This window comes from Pteropus alecto, unplaced genomic scaffold (genome assembly GCF_000325575.1).
Source record: "Pteropus alecto unplaced genomic scaffold, ASM32557v1 scaffold146, whole genome shotgun sequence".
In the NCBI taxonomy this organism is placed as follows: Eukaryota; Metazoa; Chordata; class Mammalia; order Chiroptera; family Pteropodidae; genus Pteropus; species Pteropus alecto.
Genome location: NW_006442107.1, coordinates 6,076,463 through 6,098,028, shown reverse-complemented (window position 1 = coordinate 6,098,028; position 21,566 = coordinate 6,076,463). Strand labels below are relative to the sequence as shown.

The following is a 21,566-nucleotide window of genomic DNA, read 5'->3' as shown; positions in this document are numbered from 1 at the left end:
GAGCCTTCTCTTGCTCTGGTTCCAGGAATAAAAGGTTCTGCTGCTTCTGGCCGGGCTGTTTTATCCATACTTATCAAACCCTGTGCATTTCGAGAGGGACAAAATCCATATGTCCCCTTTATTCTAACCACACTGCAGTGCTGTTATGTAAGAGCTGTGTGGTGTCCAGGAAGTCTCCTGGGGCACAGAGAAAATGAGGTTTCTCACCCCTGCTCCCCTCCGCTCTCCCTTCTTTTCCCATAGCCTCCCAATGGCACTACCAGCCCCAAAAGGTGGGGGGGACTTCCTGCTCTGAAACAGGAAGCCGTGTGTGTGTGTGTGTGTGTGTGTGTGTGTGTGTGTGTGTGTGAAGGAGGATGTGGATTTAAAAGGTAATGAGTGGATGGAGGGCCCCCTCATCCTTCTCATTACACACACCAAGCCTCCTGCCCCACTCGCCTTGGCCCCTGCGAGGGTGTGATCTCCAGGGTACCTCCAGGGCAGTGAGCTTGATACTGTGGCTCTTGGTATAGTGCGTCTAATGCTGGGCCTCTGGGGAATGATAATGCCAGCAGAAGGCCAGGGCTCATCGCCATGCACATTCCCACAGAGCGTCATGCAGGCTTTCTAAGGCTCCGTTACCCTTTTATCACAAAGCCACCTGTGAGGGTGGCCGATCTGCCAGGCAGATGAGGAAAGTGAGGCCCAGAGGGGTTGAGGGACCAGGCTGGAGTGGCCCAGCCAAGTGGTGGGCTCTGTCCATGCCTCCTGACTCGCAGCAGCCCCCCTGTGCTGTCTGGGAGGACTGGCCTGGTTGATGCATCCCAGAGAGCAGACACGGTGGTGTCTCTTGCTGTAGATGACCCAATTCAAAGTAATATGGTGATAAGAGAGAGCACAGAATCCAGGACATAGAGGCCTTAGTAAATCTCAAGCACCCCAACAGAGGCTCCATGGGCTCCAGGACAGCCTGTCAGTCACCCCCAGAGCAGACACATGCGTGAATAACCCTCACTGGTCCTTCCCAGGACTGGACCCTTCTCAGCATCTAAGAGAAGGAGGAGCCGTTACCTACGCCACGCCCTGGGGAAGCGGGGCTGCAGTGGCTCGGAGCCTGGGCCTGCTTGTGCGGCCTCAGCCCCCAGCCGCCAGCCCCGTGCCCTCGAGCGCTCCTGGCAGCTGCCTGCTTTCCCAGAAGCAGACGGACCGTTGCTCCCACAAAGGGGATGCGTGGCGCTCGTGCTGCGGTTCCCATGGCAAACTCGGGCCCCTTATGTTTCTAATTACTCCTGGTGTTCTTTTCTCCGGGTGTGAGCGCGGCCAGGCTGGGGCGTTCTGGTCTCCTACCTCCCCTCCCCACCGCGTGTCCCCATGGGGCGCCCTTCTCCCCGTCAGCAAAGCTGGGGCCCGGGAAGCTTGCGCAGCAGCCAAAGGGCTTTTGTTTTCTTTCAAAGTTGTTCTATTTTAATAGATTAATTAATGTTCGTTGTGGTAAAGTATACATTAAAAATTTATCATTTTAACCATTTTCAGCGCGCCGTCTTAAAAGCAAATTTACGGTTTTAAGTGCACCGTTCGGTAACATCGGGTCCATTCACACCGTTGTGCCACCATCGCCACCATCCAGCTCCAGAACTTTTTCATCTTCCCCAAGCGAAACACCTGGTCCCTCTCCCCGCAGCCCCTGGCGACCTCTGCTCTGCTGTCTGTGTCCGCGTTTGCCTACCCCAGGAGCCTCGTGTGAGTGGAATCATGCAATAGTTGTCCTTTCACGTCTGGCTTGTTTCGCTTAGAATATTGTTTTCAAGGTTTGTCCACGTTGTATCATGGGTCAGAGTTTCCTTCTCCAGCATGGTAGATTTATGTCTTCTTTTGCTCTATTCTTTAGTTTTTAAACTTAAGGGAAAAAGCGATGGAATTCTCTCTCAGTTTTTTTCCTTCCCTGAACAAAATTTTACCTGGAACCTCAGTAGATAAGGCACACAAGAGCAGAGGTGCTCTGGCTGAACCGGGGGGAAAACTGGGGACCCCATACCCTGACTTTGGCACCCCTGGAGACCCTGGGCACAGAGCTGGCCATGCCCCAGAGAAGGAAGGTAGCTTGATGGATGGTGGGTCCACCTGTTGGCACTGAGGGGCCTGGCCTCCTCCATGGCTGCACTTCCGTCCACTCTCCTCTGCTGTCCTCCTAAACGTCCTCGTCATGTCTCTGGGCCTCTGCCGGGACCCCCACAGAAAGTTAAAAATGTCCTTTACCTGGGGGATTTGGAGTTTCTTCTTGCAAACCTCCCCCAGGCTGCGTTTGTCTGAGCCTCTTCCAGAACCTGGCAGGAGCCTTCCCTCCCCTCCAAGCCCCGTTCACCTTTTCTCCTCTATGATCTCTCTGCCCTCAGAGCCTTCTGACTCCCTGCAGACTGCCCTGGCCATGTTCTGTTCTGCTCCCACCGGCTTCATCTGTATGTCGGCTCTAGACAGTTCCTTTCCCTTTCATCCTTTTCCTTAGTGTCTCACAGGTACTAATTGCAGTATTCGTTGCTGCATGGGTTTATGTACCTGGGGAGCTCTCGGCCCATCAGATGCCTCTTGGCTCCTGGCTGTTTTAGGTGAAGGTCCGGAGCACACAGAATGTCAGACCCATGACAGGCAAGGTGGGGGTGACATTTTGGAGTGGGAGCAGCACATGGAGTAGAGTACTTTTTGGGTTTCTGGTAAATCCATCATGACAACCATTGACTTACCTACATTGCCAGGGCCTGGGTCAATGGTAAGGGCCAGGGAAACAGCAAAACAGCTTAGATCCTGCCCTCTGTGAAGTTTGGGGCAAGTTACTTTATCTCTTTTCACTTGTTTTCTTATCTGTAAAATGGGCTGATAACATCTCCTTGCGAGAGGATCAAACGAGATAGAGCATACAGAGTGCTTAGAACAGGCCAGCACCGTCACTCAGGGCGAGCAGTGGCCACTCTGAGTATTACCCTCATCTGTGGCTGAGGAGCCAACAGGCTCCTCTCTACACCAGCTGTTAGGTCCCTGGGTTTTAAATAACAAAACTGTTACCTGTCCTTCCCGTCCACTTTAAGTCCTTTCTAAAATCAACATACGACAAGGAGGAAATGACATTAGTTGGTTAGCTCCTCTGTATCGAGACTCTCTGTGTTAAGTGTTAGTGCGCTCATTTTCCAGGCAAGGAAAATGAGGTTCGGGGTTCTTAAAGAGCATGCCCAGGACAACACGGCCAGGACGGGGGAGAGACCACAGCCCAGTCCCGTCCTGCCCCATGTTGAACTTTGCTCCTGGTGAGTAAAGGAGAGGAGCAGAGGCATGAAGGGAACAGAAGATGCATCTCTGGGGAGATATTTTTGCCAGGGTCTATTGAAGCCTCTGGCCTGGGACCCCAGGCGTCACCTTTGCACTGGAATATTAGACCAGAATTTGTGAGATGTTGCAAAATTATGGCCTGTGACTTGGGAAAGAATTCCTTTGGGGGCCTCAATTCAGTTCACTGAAGTTAGTTTAACAAGCACAGTTAAGGGTCTTTCAGGTGCAGGGACTGGGAGAGACTCAAAGATGCAAAACCCAGCCCCTGCCCGCTAAGGAGCATCCAGGGAACCGGGAATGGGTGGCAACACAGTGCACACGCACTAAGAGAAGTATACGTATGGCCACTGCATCTGAGCTCCAAGTTGGCAATGGATTATTTCAGACTGTGAATAGATTTCTATGAAAGATCTAAAAATGGTATAAAATTATCACATTTAATTGTATCTTAGTAAATAGCCCTGAATGAAAAGAATAATGCTTCATAAACTGAGAATAGAAATTTGAGACTTATGGTTAATGTCATCCCTCCCTTCCTCCTTCCGTCCTTCTTCCCCACTCCCTACCCGTCAACAGGTATTTATTGGAACCCGCTATGTGCTAGACATACACTGAATAAGAAATTTCAGCGAGGCGAGGGAGGCAGACAAATAAAAGGCAATATCGAACCAAAAACTGCTCGAAAAAAGAAGTCTATTTTTTCAAAGAAAAACAGCATCAACATCGCTCCAAAATGGCTGTGTGGGGTGGTGTCACCAGACCCCAGAGGAGGATATTTCACTCAGATCTGGGGCCAGGAGCAGCTGGAGGAAGTTTTCTGGGAAGAAGTGATGTGGGAGAGGTGACCGGAAGGACAGCAGTGCTTTGTCAGGTGAAGGAGTGGAGGCTGAGGCGGGGAGCTGGAGAGAGGGTCTGGAGTAGAGAGGAAAACGTGTTAAGGCTCTATGAACCTGACATACGGCAGGTCAGGGAAGGGTGTAATTAGTTTTGCTTGAGGGCAGAGGCACGGGGGGTAGACACAGGCTCCAGGGAATGGCTGGAGTTTGACTGGTAGAGCATTGTGGGATGAGCAGGAGTTTGGTAATCACAGGTTTCTGGTACTGTGGGCAGGAGTGGCGTGAGCCAATGAATGCATGATATATTCAGGGTGTGTTGCTCAGGCCACCATATCTAGGGCAAAGAGTACGAGAGGGTGGGGCATGGCATGATCAGACATCCAGGGGAAGACCTGGGCCAGGAGGACAGCTAGTGGGTGATGGAGGGCTGCACGTGGAAGGTGGTGCAGGAATGGAGAGGCGGGCAGATTCAAGGGCAGTTAGGAAGAGGGTGGTGGGTCTTGGCAGCCGATGAGTAGAAATAGTTGAGAGATGAGGCTGGTGGAAGATGACCCTAAGGTTTGCATTTTAGCTAACTGCCCTATGATCCTAATGCAGAATTCATTAATGCTCCAGGGGACCCCTAGCCATTCATCAGTTTACATTGGGGGAGCAAACTCGAGGGCATAGTGTTCAAAGGTCAGATAAGGGTGGCAGCCTACTTCTAGTCTGCACAGTAATACACGAAAGTTTCTCCTTTTATCCCTACTACAGATGAGAAAACTGAGCTGAGGGGCTGCTGGAGGCCACCCAGGAGGTGGGGTCCGCACTAGGGCTAGAAACCAGGCACCTGGGACACATCATCTAGAACATTCATCCCTCTGAACATACTCTGTGGGAGGGACAGGGTGAAAAGCGATGGCCTGTGCACCTCTGTCTCTATAAATCACCACTGAATTTGGAAAGGCTTTAGGAAGCTTGGTGGGGAGCTCTGAGGTGTCTTCAGTGGGGATGTCTAACCTCCCACCCCTCTTCCCCTCCCTTTTTTCCCAGCACAGCTCAGATGGATAAGCAGATGAAACTAACCATATGTCAAATGGAGGGGTCCCAGTGCCACCATGGGGCTCATTTGCTCCTAATTAGGGCTGGAGTAGGAGATGGCAGGGGTGCGCCAAAGGGCAGCTGCCAGCCTCTGCTCCCAGGATCCACAGGTGGGGGAGGTGGTGAAGGAAAGGGAAAGCTTTAGGGCCTCACTGTCCCTGCTGGGAACTCCAGTCCCTCCACCCTACCCCACCCTTGAATTCTACCGTGTGATAAAAGATAGGTAGGACCTGGCAAGTCACTCAATCAAGGAAAACTCTCTTATACTCTACTGGGGCCACCTAGTCCAGAGGGTTCTGAGCTTGTGGACTCTACTTTTCCCCACTTTAACAAATGCAGAACACTCTCCTTTAAATGTGACTTGATATTTAAGAGAACAAATCAATCTCATAGGGCAAAGGGCTGGTTTCTTTTTAGGGCTGATGCCTGACTCCTCCAGATTCTGAGAGGTGCCATGCCTCCCCTCCCCACCCCCACCCCCAGCCTCACATCCATTTTACAGATGCAGGAATAAGCCCAGAGATGCTGAGTGACCTGCCTGAGGTCACACAGTGATTTGGCCTCTGAGCCTGGACAACAGCACTGGTTCTCATCTCTTGCTCCAGACTCCTTGTCTTTCCACCAGGCCCCCAATAGCAAGGTTCCTCCTTAGACCACCTTTTGAGTTCTCTCTGCCCAGGGCCCTCCCTGCTAACTGCAAAGGTGTGGCCTCTCTAGAGGTGGCCACAGGGTAGCCAGCCGCCCTGAGGAGCTAAGGAGATTTCTGGACCTAAGGATGTGATCTCAGGAGCACAAGCAGGAAGAGTGTGGCACAGAGGGTGTGTTTCAGTGTCCCGTCAAGAGGTCTTGCCCTGTGAGTACTTGCTGTTGAACTTCTAACTGTAGGAAGGGTCATCCTGCCCCTGCGGTCCTGGCCCACTGGGCAGTTCCTGCCACCAGCGCTGCTTGCTGAGCTCATTTCAAATGGAGCTGGAATGTGAGAGAAGAAAAGATAAAGGTGCAAAGGCAAAGGCCACCCCCTACCCTGAAACACATCCCGACCTTGGGTCTCAAATTCTCTCCATCAATGATCCGTGCTGTTGGGTTAAACCGTTTGCTTGCTCGAGCATCCTAAAAGCAGCTGACTCCTTCTTCCACCCACAAGAGGTAGGTGGAAGAGCCTTGAACCTCTGCCTCCCTCGCTGCCCTTCACCCCTGGGCCCAGTTTGCTCCTCTGTAGAACAGAACAGTGGGGTTGGAGGGTCTTTCCACTGTCTCTCAGCGTGGCCATCTCTGGCTTGGTGACTCTCAAAGAAGGGAGAAGGGAAAGGCCACTGATGGGAAATATGGAAACCCCAAAGGAAACCCGAGTCATCACGGGTGTGCCTTTGGGAGGGGACACAGTCTTAAGAGGCCACTCTGGCGCTGCCTGGGGCGGAGGGTTGGAGGCGGGCTCTGGAGGAGGGTGTCCATGGGCCTGCCTTCCTTTCATCCCCATCGGCTTGGGGAGGGCTGTGCAGTGGCATCGCTGGTCTGAAGGAGGCCCAAAGACATCGTTTCAGGTTTCACGGAGAAGGGAGTAACATTAATAAACACGTGGACAGCCACACCATCAGGACCAGTGGCAGCGGGAATAGTAATGGTGGCGCTTTTGTGGCCGATGGGCCCCAGGTGCTGTTCTCAGCACTTCACCTATGTGAACTCTGGCCCAGGGCCTGTCTCTCCTGAGGTGCCCGAGCTTCTGAGCCTGATGCCCAGGGTGACACTGTGCTTGCTGCTGGATGCTGGCGACTCTCAGGTGTGGTGGCTTCTGAGGCCCCCCCAGCCTCCCCTCTGGGATCTTGTAGCTCTGGCCACACGCCCTGGCCTGGGTGCTTGTGAGTGGCCCCACCGGACACCTGGAAAGAGAAGTGGGAAGGCGAGGGCTGCCCTCCTGGGTCGGGTCCCATCACATTCTCCCAAGCCCTCCCAGAGTCTCAGAAGAACCCCAGAGCCCGGCCCATGGAGAAGCAAGGGAAGGGACACAGGGAGACCGACACACAATGCAACCCCAGACTGGCTTGTGTTTCTAACTCTCAGTAACGCACCACTCACAGAGAACATCTACGACTCTCTGGTTCCTCTGGCTGCATGTGGGCGTGTGACTCTCAAAGAAGGGAGAAGGGAAAGGCCACTGATGTGTGGTACAGCCTTGGGCTCGGCACTTCCCTGGGTCTCTGTCTCCCCTCTATAAAATGAGACAATGTTAACACTCTGCTCTCCCCATGGAATGAGGGAGGGGGAGCAAAGCTGTTCTGAAGTGAGATGGGACAGCTGTTACTGCTCGCCTGGCTTGGAGACCAGGTCAGGCACGTCCTCTGTCATCCGCACCGACTCCAGGTTCCATCTGGACTTGTCTCTAAGGAGCCAGGCTTTCCCGTCTCAGGCCATGAGAGCGGGTCCAGCCCCAGGAAACAGCGACCTCGGCCCAGACAGTGCTGTGCTTCTCAGCACCCCGCTCCTTCCTGGGCCTAAGTCCCTGCAGCCACTGTCCAGGCTGTCCCGGTCCAGAGTCCCAGAGCTCTCAGCTGCCTCAATGTTAAACCTCTTTTCGAGTCCTCCCATTTCCGGAGAAACCTCTTGGAGGCAAAAAACATTCTTTAAGATTCTCAGGAACAAAACGCCAGTGGTGGGATTTCAGAGACCGCCAGTGAGGAGGTATTTTGGAGATGCACTTCTCCCTGGCTCTCTGGCCCGGGGCTCAGCTCAGTCACCTGCAGGGTCTGTGCTTCCTTCTGGCCTCATAGGCAAGGTGGTCCTGAAGGACCCTGCAGCTGAGCGTGCAGAGGCTCTGGGATACCGATCTGTGACCCGTGCAGACTCTCCTTCGCACTGTCTCTGTCTGTGGATCTGAGCAGCTTTGGGAAGTTTGGTTTTTAAATGAGAGGCTGCAAAGATTTCAAACACAGCAAGTATGGGCAGCTGAGCAGCTGGGTCCCTGGTGGCACAGATCCCTCCTGGACCACTATTTCCCTTCCTCCTGAGAAGGCAGGCCCCATGGTGGCAGGGATCCCTAAGATGCACAGCTGGGGAGAAAGTGGGGGCATTGCAGGGGCCCACCCTGGACTGATGCAGTCAGGGCCCCACCTGCAGGCTGTCTGGCTTCTGATGGACTGCAGAGCTCAGAGCTCTGGGCTGGGGCTGGGTTTCTGCAAACCTGTGGCTTTTGGAGATGAGCTTTTTTTTTTTTTGCTTTTTTTTTTTTAAGAAGAATCCGTTCCTTTGTATGTCATTGATGTTTTCAAATTAATTAATGAATACCTTCATCTAGTGTCGGTCTCTTATTTTCCCATTGTTTATTTTACCTACTGCTGAAGGCAAAATCCTGCCCACCCCCTGAATCCAGGCAGGCTCTGTTGACACTTGCATATCGTAAGTTTCTAGCTTTCCTCTGTGTGCAGGGAAAAAGGCTCTTGGAGCTTCACTGCTGGCCTGAGGCTTCCTCCTGGTGAAGAGGCAGAACCTGAGGTGTCTCAATCTCCCAGCCCCCCGATCTGGAACCTCATCCACACCACAGCCTGCCAGGCAAGCTTGGCCAGGTCGTGGGACCCACCTCGTGCCCTCCTTCCTCTCCGGGCTCTAGGGCAGGGTCAGGCTGAGGGCCCAGTCCAGGCCAGGATGAGAGATAGATGGATGAGATAGACCTGAGCCAGACAGTGACTGCCCAAGAGGGAGACACAGTCAGGTCCCATCCAGCTACGGGAGGAGGTCGGTGCAGGGGGCTGAAGACAGAGGATCAGTCCAAGATAGTGTCACATTTTCAAAATATTAAAAACATAATTCTCCTACAAATATATAGTGGGCATGAGTCAAAGATTTAAGTCATTAAGGAGAAAATCAGCAGGATGATAGTTCTAAAGAGGAATTAAAATATTTTATATATATATACACACACATACGCATTAATGGAGTAAAAAGAATGCTGAAATAAGATTGCTAGATTAGATTCAATGCTAGCTAATGACCAGAAGGCAATAAAATCACACTCTTTGATGTTATTTTCTCTACTGGACAAAAATAATTTGCACCTTATCAATTTTCTAATGATAACGCATAACTTTACAGAGATTAGGCTCTATCAAATAGTAAGTAGCAAATTAAACAGAGTTATATCGCCCTAGAAAGCCAGATGGTTCTTAGCCAGAACTGTCAGACAGCGTTCTAGTATGACTTTGAAAGGGTACAGTCTTCTTTTTGCCTTATTTCCAAGTTTTGGATATTTTTTCTTAACAGCAGGCGGAGCAGTCAGGAGGTGAAACTGAGGGATTCCAGCCAGAGAGAGCCCAAGACCAAGATGGCATGGCAGGGTTGTCCCAGTCCAAGGCCACTGTCCCTCTTTGCTGGCCTGGCCCCTGCCTCCTATTTGGTTGACCCCTCTCCCTGTCTAGAGCTCTACTCTGGTTATTAGAACGACCTGGATACTTTATGATGAACATGAGTCTAAGAGGGCTAGGAGTGCCCAAGACCACATCTGGGGCTCCCTGTAGGCTCCCTGTCTCCCCAAGAACCTGCAGACTGATGAGCGTGTGCATGTGTGTGCAGGATTCCACTTCTTTGTCATCACAGGGACTCTCTTTCAGGGCTGAGCCCGGAGATGGGGCTACAGAGCCTCTTCTTTCTTGAAACACTTCTGGCCCCTATTTTTAATCTTCTCCCAAATCCATTGCTCTTTCCTTGACTTTTTCCTATGGACATAAACCACATCCCCTTCTTCTCCCCACATTCCTGTGCCCTACCACACAGGCACACATACAGCGCCTCCCATATACACAAACCCACTCACTCAGATGCTCCATGAAGCAACACAGGCTCCCCGTAGAAAGTGGAACATCCTTAGTTTCCACTTCTTCCCACTTGGGACCAAGGCTAGCCCAATCTGCACCTTTGCACGAATTAGAAAATGGCTCTCCTTCCGCCGGCAAAGCACACACACGCCTGCTTCAACCCTACTCACCCCACTGCAGGACACCTTTGCGCCTGGCTCGGACAGCACCTCTACAGATAGGGACCCCACTCTCTTCCCCTCGGAGATTTTCAGAGTGGTCTCCAGGGCTCCCTTCAACCTCTTGGTTGGCAAACCTTTTGTAGTTCCAAAGTGAGGTAGTCTAACGAATCTATGTTCTCCAAGGTCCTGCTCACCACGCTGGTGCCAGATCTCATCTCTTGGGTTAGAGGCTATGGTTGCCTGGGCAATGTGATCTCAGGGGCCAGGAGAAGCCCGTCCTCCTCCAGCAATTACAGGGCTGCTTCCTGGTCCTAAATCAAACGACAAGGAAATGAGAGTTATTCAGAGAATGTATGTTTTCTGGGGACATGAAAGTGGTGGTGGTACATTTTCACAATTGAGGGTAAATGGCTAATGACAGACTGTCTTGTCTGGAGGCCCCGGGCACGAGGAAGATAGTGTGTGTGTGTGTATGTGTGTGTGTTTGTGCGCGCACACGCGTGTGTGTGTGTGTACGCACGCACGAGGGCAGTGAGGGGTTCTAAAGAGGAAGGTGATGCACAAGGATGTTGAGGCCAACACTAGAGCTTTCTACGTTGGCTCCGCTGACCTTAGTGGACAGAGAACTGCCTCTGGAGTCTCTAAATCACCCAGATTCTGCTGCTTTCTGCTAACGGGATGAAGGAGGAACAAGCCTGGTTTTAAAATGCACAGAGAGAAATCTAAATGCAAGCCCCACAACCCCTCATCTGAAGGTGTCAGCTCTCACCCTCAGGAATGTGAGCTGAGCTTCTGCGCTACCCACCCCTCCACCTTCTTCATCCACTTCTGTAGTTTTGGCAAGGACCCCTGGAGGTAATTAATTAATAAATCAGTGTTTGCCTCCTTCTTGGAAGAGTGATTCCCTCCCCCCGCCACCGCCTCTGTAAGTGATAAGTATTTCAGCTGAGCCCAGTGAGGTGTCTGGGGCTGGAGGAGTTGCTTTATTTATACATGCCAAGAACACTGTAATATCGTGTTCATAAAATGAGGGGATGGAGCTAAATGACCTCATGGTGGTGTCTGCCAGCTCTGACACTCTGGCTCCATGGACCCCATGTCCATAGAAGAAAGCTTCCCAGCCATCTGGCCTCCCTCTCAGTTATTTTGCCAAAAAGGAGGTATTGGGGTCCACCCACAACCTCATGGGGCCTTGGCAGTGAATGCTTGGTCCATCAGTTTAGGGGAAATGTTTTCAGGGCTAAGAAGGGAATGCTGCTGGGTACCCACGGTGCCAAGGTTTATACAACTTCTCCTGGCTGCCTCAGTGCCTACAATGGCTGAATAAAAGCCTTCCCATCCACGTACAAGGATCTGTAGATTCTGACACCCTTGGCTACTCTTTAATCATCGACATTGTCACCATCATCAACATCGTCTCTGACATTTGTGCAATCTGATGGTTTACCAAGTGCCACCATATACATAGTCATCCTATATGAGACACAAACTCTGACTATAATGGAGTTGGGACTGGTATAACCATCATTGTTTGATAAGAAGCAGTGGCTCAGGGGGGTTAATATCTGTTTTCTTTTAAAGTCACTAAGTACTGGAGCCAGAACTAGAACCCAGGTCTTTTTCTATGGTATCTTATATCTTGATCCCAAATCCATCCATCCATCCTTCCATCCATCCATCCATCCATCCATCCATCCATCCATCCATCCATCCTCTTTATTTCTTTCTTTCCATCCAACCAACCATCAATCTAACCAACCAACAAACCAACCATCTATCCTTCTTCCCTTCCTTCCTTCCTTCCTTCCTTCCTTCCTTCCTTCCTTCTTTCCTTCCTTCCTTCCTTTCTTTCTTTCTTTCTTCTCTCTGTCTCTCTCTCTTTCTTCTTTCTTTCTTTCTCCCTTTTCCTATCTTATTCCTTCCCTCTATCCAATGATCTATTCATCCAACCAATAAACCATCCATCCATCCTCTTTCTTTCCTTCTTTCCATCCAACCAACCATTCATCTAACCAACCAACCAACCAACCAACCAACCAACCAACCATTTATCCTTCTTCCCTTCCTGCCTTTTTCCCTTCCTTCCTTCCCTCCATCCAATGATCTATTCATCTAACCAATAATCCATCCATCCATCCATCCATTCACCCACCCAACCATCCACCCATCCACCCATCCAGCAGATAATTACTAAGAGTTCATTTCATGTCAAGCAGTTAGGTAGAAAGAGAGCAGTAAAACAAAATCGACCTGTTCCCTGCCCTTAGTTGCTGTCAGTTAACTGATGAGTCTTCTCAGTAGACAGAAAAAGCCAGGGGTGGATGAGACCCCAGGCGTTAAGCTCTGAGAGGAACATTTAGTTTCCTTTCCCACCACCTTCTCCTTCCTTGTGCCCACAGCAGACTGGATTTAGATCATTTGGGGAGCCCTCCATCTTCTGATTTCTAGAATCTTTGGCATGGCGGGTAGGATTTGGGTGCAGAGGAGCAGCTAAATACTAGCAGATGAGAGGAAGGACACTGACATTTTGGGGCACGGCTGGGTGCTGGTGCTGACCAGGAACTTTGCAACACAGCTCATTGGATTCATTCCTCTTTCCCGAGGGTATGGGTAGTGAGGTGACCTGCAAGAGAGGGCCAGGTCAGGGAAACGGATTTCTGGTGGTCTCACAGTAGTGATATCCTAACGCGCTTTGTAAGCACAGGGCCCTGGTCTGGCCAGTTCAGCAGACACGTTTCTTGATGACCTTTTGTTCTCAACTTCAGCTGAGGCATGTGTGAAAAAGATAACCAGGCCCTACCTCTAGAAAGTCCCATAGTGGACATTGGGAAGGGGAAAATCTGCATTAAAACCAGCCCTCAGCGACGACTGCATTAAAACCAGCCCCCACCCCACGACTCCGTGCAGTACTCCAGGGGCCACCCTGAAGTCGGGGAGGCAGCTTGTCTTCAGGACAGTGGAGGCCTTTGGGGATGAATCCAGTTTGAAAATAGCACTTAACTCAGTGGACAGCAAATTTGTATAGAACTTGCAATATTCCAGGGCTCGTAGGGGAGAAACATGTCCAAACTTTGGTGCCAAAGTCCCCCCGAGGCTGTGTAAAACGTGGAAACTGCTGTGCTCCCAGCGCCACCTGAGTGTGGGTCCAGAGAGTGGGAAGTAAGGACATCACAGAAGGAGATCCAGAGCTGAGCAAGCGGGTTGACTGAGGGCTGCGAGGGCCCACTGCTGTGGGGGCGAAGGCCGAGGGGGAATGACTTCCAGTCTCCACCAGGGTCTGGTGGCCCAAAAGCAGATTCTTGAAGCAGAAGGTGACTTCAGGGGTTATCTCGTTATAGGAACAGCCAATAGGGGAAGACTTGCTTAATTGACCACTGTTTGGAGACTGGATATCATGAGAACTCATCTTACCCAGGTGGGATCTGGAGTCTGACAGATCTGGTTCCAAAGCCTGTCTCTGTCACGTCCTAGCTGTGTGTTTACTTAACCCCTCAGAATCCTGGCTGATGGGGACCATCGAAGCACTGTCCGGCGGGGCTCTCGGCTGGCTCCCAGCATCACGGAAAGCAGGGAGAGCTCCCCATAGGTGTTCCAGCCTTTCCTTTTAGCTTCCTGCTACCCTTGGGGGTCCATGCCCTGCTGCGACTCAGACTCTCCCTAATTTCCTTCTTTTAGAAACTTTTTTTTTGCGTAGGTGCAAGCGATTAGGGATGGCGAGGCAGAAGGGATTCCTCCTACAGAGGGACAGACTTTAAACAGGGAGAAAACAGGAGCCCAAAGTGATCAAGTGCAAGCCCTGGTTTCACCACGAAGGTCCTCTTTTGGGGTGCTGGCCTGAGCATCCAGAGTGGTGACCCAGCCCTTGCAGCACCTCACATTCCAAGACCGAGACAGCTCCCTCCTTCCAGCCTGCCAGTGTCCCTGACATTGCATTGTCCTTGTGACCTAGAAGCAAAGCTCGGGCGTGACCAATGGGGGACTGGGAAGAAGAGACCCAGACAGAGCGTTACTGCTGGCCTTGCAAAGCACACCCGCTTTGTGCCCCTGGGCCATCCAAGGAAGGGAGCGGTAGAGGCCGGAGTCTCTGGAAGCTTCCGAAGTTCTTGGCCCCGTGTGGGCTGGGTAGATTTTCTGCTGTTTTTCCAGTGGGCTCAGTTGACCAAATCCAACGGGTGTCTCGGCAGCCTGCTGGCTTCCCTTTCCCTTTGAAAGCCTGAGAGCTTTGGAGGGGAAATCTGAGACCGTGCTTCAGATCCACCACAATGCTGTCTGTGTAAGGGCAGCTGGGATGAGAGAAACCCTCCAAAGCCCCAGATTCTTAGAAACAGGAAGCTGCCTGCTGCCTTCTGCCTGGGGTCAGCAAGGTTTGCCTCCAGCCCATCCAGGCCTGGAGGCCAGGCTTCCTGTGGGTTGAGGGGGCCATAGAGGAGTCATCCCTGCTTCCTGCCCTCTAGCTTGGAGGAGGAGGGAAGGGGCCTTAATTAGATGTCATTTCCCTCTCTCATCACCCCCTTCAGCCTTTCCCAGGGTCAGGAGTGGGGCCTGGTGGTGGACAGTAGAGTGGGATTCCTTCCAGATCGGGAAATATCAGACAGCGTGTGTGGTTTCTCAGTTGTGACTGAGAGCAGGGATCACTATGTCAGTCACTTAGGGCAGGGTGGAGTGCGTGCGTGTCGGGTAATGGGGAGGTGGCAGGGTGGGAGGAAGGAGGAAGGTAGAAGGAAGAGTAAATACCAGGAGACCAGATGTTAAACATCAGGTATGCATTAGGTGGCCTGAACCCTTGTCGGGAGCTGCGGCTGGTCCAGGAGAAGAAGCCCAGCCCCTTGCCCCAAGGTGCCCATCACCAGTCAGGACAAGAATCTGGCACAGCTGAGACCGCTGGCCGGCAATGCTGGACAGTGTCCTACGAAGTGTCAGATGGTGTGGCCAGGACTGCAGAGCTGGAGGGGCACACAGGGGTCAGGGAAAACTTGAAGAAGAGGAGAGTTTGAGCTGGGCTGACACCACGGGGTTGATGGGTCTTGAGCTGGAGGCCCCCCTCCTCCCACTGGCGTAGCCCCTTGCTGTTAAACTGAGAGCACACAGTCCAGCCCCCAGGGCCTCTATGGAGACTAGTGGCCTGAAAGCTGCTGCCATCCAGGGATCTGGTCCTGGCAACAGGAGAGGCCGAACATCCCAAACGACTCCTCCCTCCTCTGCTCCGCTCTTCTGGGTGGGGCTCGTGCTCACCGTGCTCATCTCCCTAGGTGACCTGATTTTCAGACCCTTGGGGTGCTGGGAACTCTGACTCTTAGGGGCACTCCCCGAGCTCAGGCAGAAACCCTCACCCCATCCCTTAGCCTTCAGCTGGTTCTGTTTCTCCCGGGGGGACGTGCTGGGCGTCCTCTTTAGCACCAGCCCTGACTTCTAAGAATGGGTTGAACATTTCTGACCCTCAGGTTCTGCTCCCCTCTCTTCTGCGCCTTGTACTCTGACCACTGGGCCATCTCTGGGTGCAATCTTTGCACTTGGGCTTGGCCAGTTTCTGCATCGAGGGCAGGGACCTGAGAAGAGTGACTAGGTACCCGGCAGGTCCCCAGTGACTAGATGTGGCTTTATTAAGGGTTCCGATGGCTTTTTCCTGGCCTTTTAGAAGAGTGCTGTTATGGCCCTCATCCCTCTCTGGCTCAGATCAATCAGGGGCCCTCAGTCTGTTAATGAGCAGTTTGTAAGACCGTGTGACCCGCCTCCGATTCCATGTTACATGCTTTGGGGGACAGAGAAATAGGGAAGATGAGTGGCATCGCCTATACGATGTCATTTCCAGGTAGTCAGAATGCCACCCAGTTCTCATGGGCCCCCAGCTGTTCAGAACTTTCCCTGGTACACATGTCAGGGATGCTCTGTCGTCTCCCTAGGTTTGATCACAGCCTCCATCGCGCCAGCTTTCCAGCAGCCTTGTCACTGCTCCTAATGGCTAAATCTTGCTCCTCCACCGTTTGCATTTTCCCCTCCTTGGTCTTCTATTAGGATGAAATATGCTGGTACAGGGCTCAGGATTAGGCTCTTGGAGGCATTTACAACTCATACTCTCTGGGCTTACTGGGGAGACCAGGTTTGGGCTGGGAAGGAGGAAGCGGTGGGGGATGGGATACAGGGCAGCTAAAGCCACTAAGAAGCAAAGATTGCCACCATCAAAGCTGAGCCTTCTACTGGGAATGCTGGGAGGCCCGACCCTCCCACAAGGGGATGAGGGGTTTACGGTGCAGGCTGAGGGTTCCAGGGCCATGAGACACGGGCTGGGAACCCATGGTGAGATGAGGGCACAGGAAGACTGGGTCGGGTCCCCATGGGCCTGCTTCATCCTGCTCAGAGGCAAGGACAAAGCCTGTCCCACTGGGTCCTCTCTGGGAGTGAGGACCTGGAGACAAGGGTCCACTTCCCGGGGAGCCACTTTCCCTGCCACACCAGCCCAGGCATTGCCCTGGGACCATTCAGCTGCTCAGTCGGCCCTGTAGGCTACATCAAACACAGCATTATCAGCAGGCCAAATTCCAGCAGAAGTCAGAGAGCAGCATTTCACCCCATCTTCCATGTCTCTAACCACCGGTGTCACTCAGGACTTTTTTTTTCCTTTATAGTAGAATTTTTCAGATCTCTGTGTCATTCAATAATGAAGTTTCCTTGTATTTAATGCTACAAGGGATACAAGAAATGAGGGTACAAAATGATCTGCGCAAACCCCTCATGCTCTTCTGGGCAGACGAAGTGACTTGCCTGTGGTCGCCCAGCTACTCAGGTCAGAGCTGAGCCTGGACCACACCCGAATGAGACGACGGAGCGCAGGCACACATGAAGGGAGCTGGGTTGCATCCCATCCTGCTATCTTTCCACTAAATCTCTCTCTTTTTTTTTTTTTTAACACCTACAGAACCTGGTATTCCTATGTAGTCTCCCATCCAAGTACTAACCAGGCCCGACCCTGCTTAGCTTCCGAGACCAGAAGGGATCAGGCACATTCAAGGTGGCATGGCCATAGACTCCACTAAACCTCTTTAACAAATGTTAGTTGCCTTCAGGGCTGCCCTTTGAGTACACGCCACCGCATCAGCCCTAGTGGACTCGAGTGCCTCTGTGGAGCTTCCTAGCGCCAAGGGACCCTAGAGTTGAGGAGACCTTAAAGGGGTCTCCTCCTAAGGTCCCCAAACACAGCAGGAAGGCACTTTCTGGGTCTAGGAGTCCAGGTGACAACACACATCTCCTGCCAGAGTTCGGGGCTTTAAGCTAGGGGAGGGCCATGAGCTTCTATCCGCTTTATATGGTAGGGCTCTCAGTAAGACCTGATTACACAGAAAAGAAATAAAAAACAACAAATATAATGCAAATCCAAAAAACCTCTCCTCGCAGCCCCACAGAGGCCTTGGACTGAACCTTCTCTGGGAGAGGTCTCACACGTTTGCGAGGTTATCCAGTACTCCCCTTTTTAAAAAAAGACTTATTGAGGTATATACTATGCTTAATAAACTGCACTTATTTAAAGTATACAGTTTGATGAGTTTTGACAATGTATATATCAGCGAACATATCTATTGGCTGTTGGTTAATTCTTCTTGACCATTTGTTAATTCATTTATTAGATTAGCTACTTATTGAGCATGTACTACATGTGATGGGCGGTTACAATCTTATATTCAGTTAAAACCTGCCTCTAAATTCTCCTCTCCAACCCCAGCTTAACTAGGGTTGCTGGATAAAACACAGGGTGATCAGTTAAATTAGAATCACAGATAAACGATAGCTAAAATTTTTTTGTGTGTAATTATGTCTTAAATATTGTATGCGATATGTTCATACAAATATTGCATCTGGCATATTTATCCTAAAAGTGATTCATTATTTATCTGAAATTCAAATTTAACTGGCATTCTGTATTTTTATTTTCTAACTGGCAACCCTAAGTTCTACCCTCTTGAGCTGCAGAGAATTCACGTGTTCCCTCTGCCAAGGGACAACCTTTCTGGTGTGTGAAGACAGGTCTCACTGCTCCCACCTGCCCGGTGTTTCCAGGTGCTAGACAGCACCTCCTCTGGTCTCAATGCCATAAGTTTAATTAATGATGTTAAGATCGTGTTAGCCTTTAAAAATCTTATCCCACGGCTCCAGTTGAGCTCATCACACTCAAAACCCACAGCTCACATTCACTTGGGGTGCCATCAGGCAGGCTGCCCTACCAACCGTTAGGCAGACGTTTTTGAACTAAGCCTTGGCTTCTCCATGCGTGCCATGATATTCCATCTCGTTGGTTTGTCCATACTTCTAAGCAGTTGGAATCGCATGGAAGTCAGAGTCTGTTACCTAGCCAAATGTCTGTCCTTCCCAGATTAGAATATATTTAAATCTGATAAGCTTGACTATAGATCTTCAGTCAAGTAACTGGTGGAAATGTGGATCATGTCAAAGCTAAGCACAGAAGGCTATGGTGTGCCCTGGAGAGAGCTCTACTCCCTTCCCGGCTTCCTCCCCGTCTCCTCCCTCTCCCTTCCCTTCCCTTCCCTTCCCTTCCCTTCCCTCCCCTTTTTCCCTTTCCTGTAGGTTGACATTAACCAACACTCATTGGGCCAATTTACCTCAATGTTGTATCTATTATCCACACTACATTTCTCATTTTTATCTATAAAGAGTTCATAAGAGTCTTCTTCATGTTTCAGATGCATTCATTTCAGTGAATATTCATCTAATGTGTCCTTGCACAGTGTGTCAGATGCCTAGTGAAAATCAGATCCATTACACTCTGGGGCTCTCCATCTCCTCACCTAGGTACCCCGGTCACGAAGGCTCGTTCTTCAGGGAACTCTACTGGCCCCTCGCGATCGTCAGTCCCCTCTTGCTCCCCGTTCCCGTATTAAGTGATCGCAAACCATTTTAAAATCCATTAAACATTTGTCAAGGTGTTTTATATTCCCATTTAAAATTTCCGGATTCCATCTTTTTTCCTTGTGGGAAAATTTAAACAGAATTTATGGTCTGAAACATCTGCCCCTCTGCTGCGCGCCTCGATTCTTCAAAAATTGCTCAGTTGTCTAAGGTCACATCTGCCAGTCTTCCCCTTGTGTCGCACTATAATTTAACAGAGTTGGACGACGTAGGCTCGGCGAGTGTGCCGGATGCCTCCCCGCTCCTCTTCCCTTGCTCTAATAAGTGCTCACTAAGTCATCTGATGCGTGTAGGTCAAGGACAGGAGAAAGGGTGACGGGGGAAACTAATAGGTGTTAAGCACTTATTTTGTGTCAGACACGCAATGCATCCAGTGTTCATTATATCATTTCACCCTCACCAAATTTGACGGGGTGAGGATTATTAGCGCACTTGTGAGTTGGAGAAACTGAGGCTGAGAAGTTCAGAGAAGTTAAACGAGATGCTCACTGTCGCACAGGTGGTATCGCTGTGTGATGTACGCAGAATTCATATGCCGCTCTGTTCAGTTTCCATCTGTTCTTTCTACTGTGCTGCAGAGCAGAGCTGAAATTTAAGTATAATATGGCAAAACCCATTTTGGGGGGATGAAGCTCATCATAGAATTCTTTTTTATGTGGGTATGATTCATAAAATGAGTTTATTATTTTTGAATACATCTATTGTGTACAGTATGGCAGACTGGGTTGTTGCTCTCTGGGGCACAGAGAAATTAAGTGACTTTTTGAATGTCTCGTAGTGGAAATTTTGGCTCTGAAGGCTCCCCAGTAATAGCAGTGCCTGTGGGAGGTGCCTACGGCCAGGGAGGTGGTCTGCAGGGCTGCTGGGAGCCATGGAGCTCTGAGTGCCAACAGGCTGGCACCTGAAAGGTGGCTGGCTGGACTATGCGGGGCAGTGTGGACCAGATGAGAGGTGGGGCCAGTGAGGGCTACAGCAGTGGCCCAGATTGGAACAACGAGGGCTGTAAACTCAGCCGAGGCAGTGTGATGGAGTGGTGGGAGCTGTTGTGGGAGGCGGTAGAAACAACAGAAGTGGGTGAAAGATTGGATGGAAAAGGGTGAAGGAGAGAGAGTGAGCAAGAGGGAAACACTAGGAAGGTTCCTGGATCCTGCCTGTGCCTGGGTCCTGATGAGCCCTGTACACCCCAGGGGGAGGACAGGTGGAGGAACAGGCGGGAAGGAAAATAAATTTGATTCGAACAAATGGATCTGAAGCGAATGTGGGAGAGCCAGGCAAAGAGCTTCCTAAGGTCTGGGGTGGTGGGAGAGGTTTGGGGTTACTGCTGTGAGGGTGGCTGTTTTCTAGAGTTATTTGTGTGTAAGACCTTCCCTGCAATAAGCTTCCTGCAGAGCCAACATTCCCTCTCTCCCAACCACAGTGAGATTCTGCCTGGGCACGTGTGCATGTGTGCACCCTTACACTCACTCACACTTGTACATGCTCACGCACACACATATCCATACCTGTATGCATGTGTACACCTTTACACATTCACCTCACCCTCCCCTCATACACACACTTTCACACCTAGAACAGTCACACTCACACACATTGCATATACCCTTACACACTCACCACACACATTCCCTCCCTCACACATGCAGTTACACACTCCCTTAATACGCACTCACACACTTGTGCACATTCACACACTCACTCATTTAAACATACACCCTTGCACACACGTATACTCTCACCTGCCCGCTCCCACTCGTAAACTGCTCCTGTTACATCAAGTCTACCCTGCTCAGTCTCCTGGGAGAGTGGCCACCATCAGGGGACTGAATGCCGGGGTAGAGTAAGAGCTCCAGTGGCCCCCAGAGTGGCTCCTAACCCCTAATCGCCAACGGCCCTGTGGGTGCTGGCTAGGGCTGGCTTCAGAAGTTTGGAACTTGCAGCCCTTCCGTCCTTCTAAATTCCAGGCCTCCAGGAAACACAAGACCAGGGTGTCCTTGGAGTAGGGCAAAGTGTTGAAACTAGAAGAATCCGTAGCGAGCCTCTCATCTGGCTCGTTGTACAAATGACAGGGCCTGACTTGCACAAGGTCACCCTGCCAGGCAGTGGCAGGTTAGGGCCTAGAGCACTAAGATCTGGGGCGAGGGGAACTCTCAGTGCCCTGGCTACAAGTGTGACCGCAGAGGGATCGGAGGTGGCCCCGAGTTTTAAGGACACAGGACCCACCTACAGCAATGAGGCCAGACGTTGGGCTGTGGTTCCCCTTATGCCCCCATGCTGTCCCACACGAAGCGGCCCTCCCTGGGGCTGGGTTGGATGGTGGCTAGCAGTGGGCAGAGAGGGCAGAGTCAGACAGCTCCAGTGCTGGCCCATCTAGCTCCGAATCCTGAGGCTGATGGGAACACCCAGCCATAGGGGAAGCAAAGGCGGTTGTCTTTCCTGACATTACCCTCATTCTGTCCCTGAACAGCCTAGTTCCC

The 21,566-nt window shown here is 51.2% G+C and overlaps 1 protein-coding gene and 1 pseudogene across 1 annotated transcript in view; one reads left to right on the top strand and one right to left on the bottom strand.

The window, feature by feature from the left end:
- Nucleotides 1-21,566, top strand: part of RNF165 (ring finger protein 165) — a 93,393-nt gene that overhangs the window by 33,137 nt on the left and 38,690 nt on the right. The gene's annotated exons all lie outside the window — the stretch shown is intronic.
- On the bottom strand, nt 17,081-17,199 carry LOC112469301 (annotated as a pseudogene).